The sequence below is a fragment of the Mustela erminea genome, chromosome 6, assembly GCF_009829155.1.
Source record: "Mustela erminea isolate mMusErm1 chromosome 6, mMusErm1.Pri, whole genome shotgun sequence".
Taxonomy (NCBI): Eukaryota; Metazoa; Chordata; class Mammalia; order Carnivora; family Mustelidae; genus Mustela; species Mustela erminea.
In genome coordinates this window covers 72,824,955-72,830,954 of record NC_045619.1, presented here as the reverse complement: position 1 = coordinate 72,830,954, position 6,000 = coordinate 72,824,955, and positions in this window count along the sequence as shown.

The following is a 6,000-nucleotide window of genomic DNA, read 5'->3' as shown; positions in this document are numbered from 1 at the left end:
TCTACACCTAAACCAATGTCTGTCATATACTAGGTGCTCAATAAACATTTATTGAAAATGTGAATGAATGAATAATAGAATATAAGAAATAGAATCATAAATAACAATTATATTTGATTAAAAGCCTTGGAAGATGGTGAACTTGGTCATATAGATATGGGTATCTGGAGGATTTTAGGTTCTATGAGAAAATTGTCCTGGTCAGCAATAAAGAAGAATGAAGTTGCATAGCTGGCTCTCAGATAAGAGATTAGAGAATGAAGGCCAAGTTGGGCTTCAGACTTGCGACTGCCCCACCTAACTCACCATGTAAGCCAAGAACACACTAGAAGCTGGCCAAAGGAATCAGTAAAAGGCTCCACAAAGCAGGACTCCCCAGGCATGCACTGGTTTCCAAGGAGATGAGACTCGTCCTGAGGATAACATTATAATGAAAAAATGAAGTAAATTCTCTATAAGAGTTGAGCAGCACATTGGTTTAATTAGTGCCACCTTGGAGGAAGATCTGGGGGAAATGAAACAGTAGATTAAGGATAAGATAACCTGAGCACAGATTTTAGATTGTAAATAAAATATAAACCAAGAATGGGCTCAAGAACTTCATGGGTACTGATCATCCGTGAACCTTCCTCTGACTGGATTAGTGTTTAGGATTTGTGTTTATAAATTTGATGTTTGACTCAACAACATTGATTCATTTTATATTTCAGTAAAAACAAAGTTATTTCTTTGTTGTTGTTGTTGTTGTTTTCTGAAATGAAACAGAACTTATTCTCTAAGTAGTTTGTGTGCCTGGCAAAGGGATAGAATGCCTATGGCCTCTTGCTGCTTTGCTTGCTTGCTCTGCCTCTTACTGTATTGTTGCAAAGAATCTCTCCTGATGTGGAGAGTATCAGGAAAGAGGGAAAGAGCAACATAAATCATCATTTAATATACAATGAAGGATGTGAACTAGTTTTTTTGTGATCGCTTCCCAATATATACAAGTACAAATCCTTATGCTGTCAACCTGAAACTAAAATAAAGTACGTCAATTATACCTCAATAAAACTTATATATTCACACAAATGTATTCACACACAGTGTGATGGTGAAGGTCAGTAATATTAGTCATAGTCATTTTAAAATGTTATATTTGTGTGATACTTTACAAATTCAAAAGTGCACTATCCTCTCATTTCATCCTTACTACTGCCCCCTTGAGTTAGGTGTCAGCACGTCCATTTACAGTGAAGAAACTGAGGCTCAAGCAGGTTAAGAGCACTAGCTCAAAGTCATCTTCACTTTTGTTTCCTTTGCCTTTGGAGACATATCTTGAAAGAAGTTGCTGTGGCTGATATCAAAGAGATTACTGCCTATGTTCTCCTCTAGGATTCTGATGGATTTCTGTCTCACATTGAAGTCTTTTATCCATTTTGAGTTTATCTTTGTGTACGGTGTAAGAGAATGGTCATTCATCTGTGACCTACACTGAGAATGAAGATATATACTGTTGTGTCTAAGATAGTCCCAATTTGTGCCTATTGTCATAGTGTTATACTTACTAATAGCAACTCTTTGACTCTCCAAAGTCTCCTAGATGCACAATAAATTTTATGGTCAATCTACCAATATCTACTTCTTTTATTCACTCAAGTCCAGTCCTTTTTTCATTATTGCTTTGTTTCTTCTATTTACAGTAGTTTGGGGTGGTTATAACAGCCTAAACAGCTGGCATCAGACCACACTGCGCTCACTTCTATGAGAAAGGGCATTTCAGTTTGCAAACAAACTCATCCTTAACAAACTTCTAAAATGGAAAATTACCAATATAGTATAGCAGTTAAATGACCAGGGTATCAAGCTCAGCTCTACTACTTCCTAGCCATGTGGCTTTGGAAATTAATGTAGAAAAAAATCAGCCAGAGCATCATTAGCATAGGACTTTACTTTAAAATGTTGGTCCTAACATGAATAGACACTTTTCTTCTTTTTTCTTTTTAAGGATTTTATTTATCTATTTGTCAGAGAGAGAGAACACAAGCAGGGTGAGCAGCAGGCAGAGGAAGAACCAGACTCTCCACTGTGTAGGGAGGCTGATATGGGACTTGATCCTGGGACCACAGGGTCATGACCTGAGCTGAAGGCAGATGCTTAACTGACTGAGCCACCCAGGTGTCCCAAATAGACACTTTTTTAAAGAAGATGTCCAGATGACCAAAAGACACTTGAGAAGATGCTCTACATTACTCATCATCAGGGAAATGCAAATCAAAACCACAATGAGATACTATCTTACACCTGTCAGAATGGCTAAAATTAACAACACAAGAAAAAACAGGTGTTGGAGAAGATGCGGAGAAAGGGAAACCCTCTTACACTGTTGGTGGGAAAGCAAGCTGGTGCAGCCTCTCTGGAAAACAGTATGGAGGTTCCTCAGAAAGTTAAAAATAGAGCTATCCCACAACCCAGCAATTGCATTACTGAGTATTTACCTAAAGGATACAAAAATACAGATTCAAAGGGGTACATACACCCCAGTGTTTATAGCAGCTTCATAAAATAATAGTCAAACTATGGAGAGAGCCTAATGTCCATTGACTGATGACTGATGACTGATGAATGGATAAAGAAGATATAATGGATAAAGAAGATGTGATATTGATATAGATATCTATATCTATATACCTAGATATATAGATATCTATATCTATATCTTTATCTATATATCTATATATCTATATATATATGATGGATGAGAAGGATGGTTCGCCATCCTTCTCAACCCAACCAAGTTGCCATCTCTAAACCCCAATGTACTGAATCTGCAAGGAACAGCTAAGGGACTGTATCAAGGCTTTCTTGTATTTCATAATAAGTTCACCATTTACTACTTAGATTACATATTTATTTTAGATCAATATGTAATCATTACATAAACAAAGCCCCACATCTATATAGATATATTAATTATTCATATATTCACATATTCATTATTCATATATATTATTCATATATATTCACATATATGATATATTCGTATATATTCATATATTCACATATATATGAATATATATTCATATAGCTCTAGATATATAGATATGTATACATATCTATATATCTATATAGATATAGATATATATATCAACCATCAAAAAGAATGAAATTTTGTCATTTACAATGATGTGGATGGGGCTAGAGTGTATTACACTAAGTGAAATAAGTCAGTCAGAGAAAGACTCCATATATGATCTCACTCATGTGAAATTTAAGAAAGAAAAATAGATGAACATATGAGAAAGGTGTAGGGAGAGAGAGAGGGAAATAAACCATAGACCCTCTTAATAGATAACAAACTGAGGGTTAGTGGAAGAAGGGGGGAGGGGAGATGGCATAGATGGGTAAAGGGTATTAAGGAAGGCACTTTTTGTGATGACCTCTGGGTGTTGTATATAAGTGATGAATCACTGAGTTCTACTCCAGAAACCAATGTGCACTGTATGTTAACTAAAATATAAATTAAGAAATAAAATAAAATAATAAAAAATATAAAATGTTGGTCTTGAGAAAGCTCCTGAAAGAACTAGAAAGCAGTTTGTCTTCAGGAAAGAAGGGGCAAGAATTTTACAGAATTTGGCTGGAGTCAGGGAGGAGAATGTCAGTCAAAACTCAGCTAGTTTTGGGAATAGCTGGTCAGAAAAGCATTTCAGAAGAGGAAGAAATTGCTATTGCACATTAGCAGCCATCATTTGGGCAATTTGAATTTATCAAAATGGATGGGAGACACAGACCAGGATTAAAATCCTATGCAAGAAGGAATGGGAGGAACAATTCAGGCAAAGTAGACATACAGGGGGCATATGAAAACTCTTGGAACTTCAAGGACTCTCACATAAATTAACCGATCCAAAGCTCAATTTCCTCATCTGCAAAATAAGGGGATATATAGCACATACCTCCTAAGTTGTGAGAAGACAAAATATATTATTAAATATAAAGCAGGCAAAATAGTGTCAGACACATATTAAGTGCTTAATAAATGTTATTATTATTATTTTCTTTCTTTACTTACTTCTGCCTTCTTACCTTTTACTTTACCGCTTCCTTCTAGGATGGAAATGAGGGTGAACACATATTTGCCAGAAAGATTTAAGGCACTGCCATCTCCAGAATTTTTTTATAAAGTTGGGCTTAGGGCTTAGGGCTAAGGGGGTTAGTAACAAAAAGAGGCTTGGTTTGGCATTAGTGCCTTGATACTTTAAATAAATTCCCACATATATCCTTTGATGTGGAAAATGACTTTTTCTCAAAGAACTAGCCCAACACTGGGTGCCTGGGTGGCTCACTGGGTTAAGCCTCAGGTGATGATCTCAGGTCCTGGGATCAAGCCCCACATTGGGCTCTCTGCTCAGCAGGGAGCCTGCTTCCCCCTCTCTCTCTGCCTGCCTCTCTGCCTACTTGTGATCTCTGTCTGTCAAATAAATAAATACAATCTTAAAAAAAAAAAGAACTAGCCCAACACTAATCCCTGTGACACCATACCATTCGCCATCCTTCTCAACCCAACCAAGTTGGCATCTCTAAACCCCAATGTACTGAATCTGCAAGGAACAGCTAAGGGACAGTATCAAGGCTTTCTTGTATTTCATAATAAGTTCACCATTTACTACTTAGATTACATATTTATTTTAGATCAATATGTAATCATTTATATAAACAAAACACATTTACTAAATAATAAATAAATAAAACACAATTTACTAAAGAAGATTTGATTCATACTTTCCATATGTTTGAGAGGGAAAAATCAATTGTTTACAATAAAAGATGAATGTTCTATAGTTCTTCGAGTACAGATCCTTTACCTCTTTTGTTAGATTTATTCCCAGGTATCTTATGGTTCTTGGTGCTATAGTAAATGGAATCGATTCCCTAATTTCCTTTCCTGTTTTTCATTGTTAGTGTATAAGAAAGCAACTGATTTCTGTGCATTGATTTTGTATCCTGCCACACTACTGAATTGCTGTATGAGTTCTAGTAGTTTAGGGGTGGAATTTTTTGGGTTTTCCATGTAAAGTATCATGTCATCTGTGAAGAGAGAGAGTTTGACTTCTTCATTGCCGATTTGAATACCTTTTATTTCTTTTTCTTGGCTGATTGCTGTTGCTAGGACTTCTAATACTATGTTGAACAAGAGTGGTGACAGTGGGCATCCTTGTCGTGTTTCTGATATCAAAGAGAAGGCTGTCAGCTTTTCCCCATTGAGCATGATATTCTCTGTGGGTTTTTCATAGATAGATTTTATGAAGTTGAGGAATGTTTCTTCTATCCCTATACTTTGAATCGTTTTAATCAGGAACAGATGCTGTATCTTGTTGCTTTTTCTGCATCAATTGAGAGGACCATGTGGTTCTTCTCTCTTCTCTTATTGATTTGTTCTATCACGGTTGATTTGTGAATGTTGAACCAGCCCTGCATCCCACGGATAAATCCCACCTGGTCATGGATCCATACTTGAGGAACTACAGAACGCTCATGAAAGAAATTGAAGAAGACACAAAAAGATAGACCATTCCATGCTCATGGATGGGAAAAATAAACATTGTTAAAATGTCTATACTGCCTAGAGCAATCTATACTTTCAATGCCATCCCAATCAAAATACCAGTGGCATTTTTCAAAGAGCTGGAACAAACAATCCTAAAATTTGTATGGAACCAGAAGAGACCCCGAATTGCTAAGGAAATGTTGAAAAAGAAAAACAAGATTGGGGACATCACATTGCCTGGTTTCAAGCTTTACTAAAAAGTTGCGATCACCAACAGCATGGTACCGCTGACAGACACATAGACCAGTGGAATAGAGTAGAGAGTCCAGATATGGACCCTCAATTTTATGGCCAAATAATCTTTGACAAAGCAGGAAAAAATATACAATGGAAAAAAGACAGTTTCTTCAATAAATGGTGCTGGGAAAATTGGACAGCTACATGTAGAAGAAAGAAACTTGACCTTTCTCTTA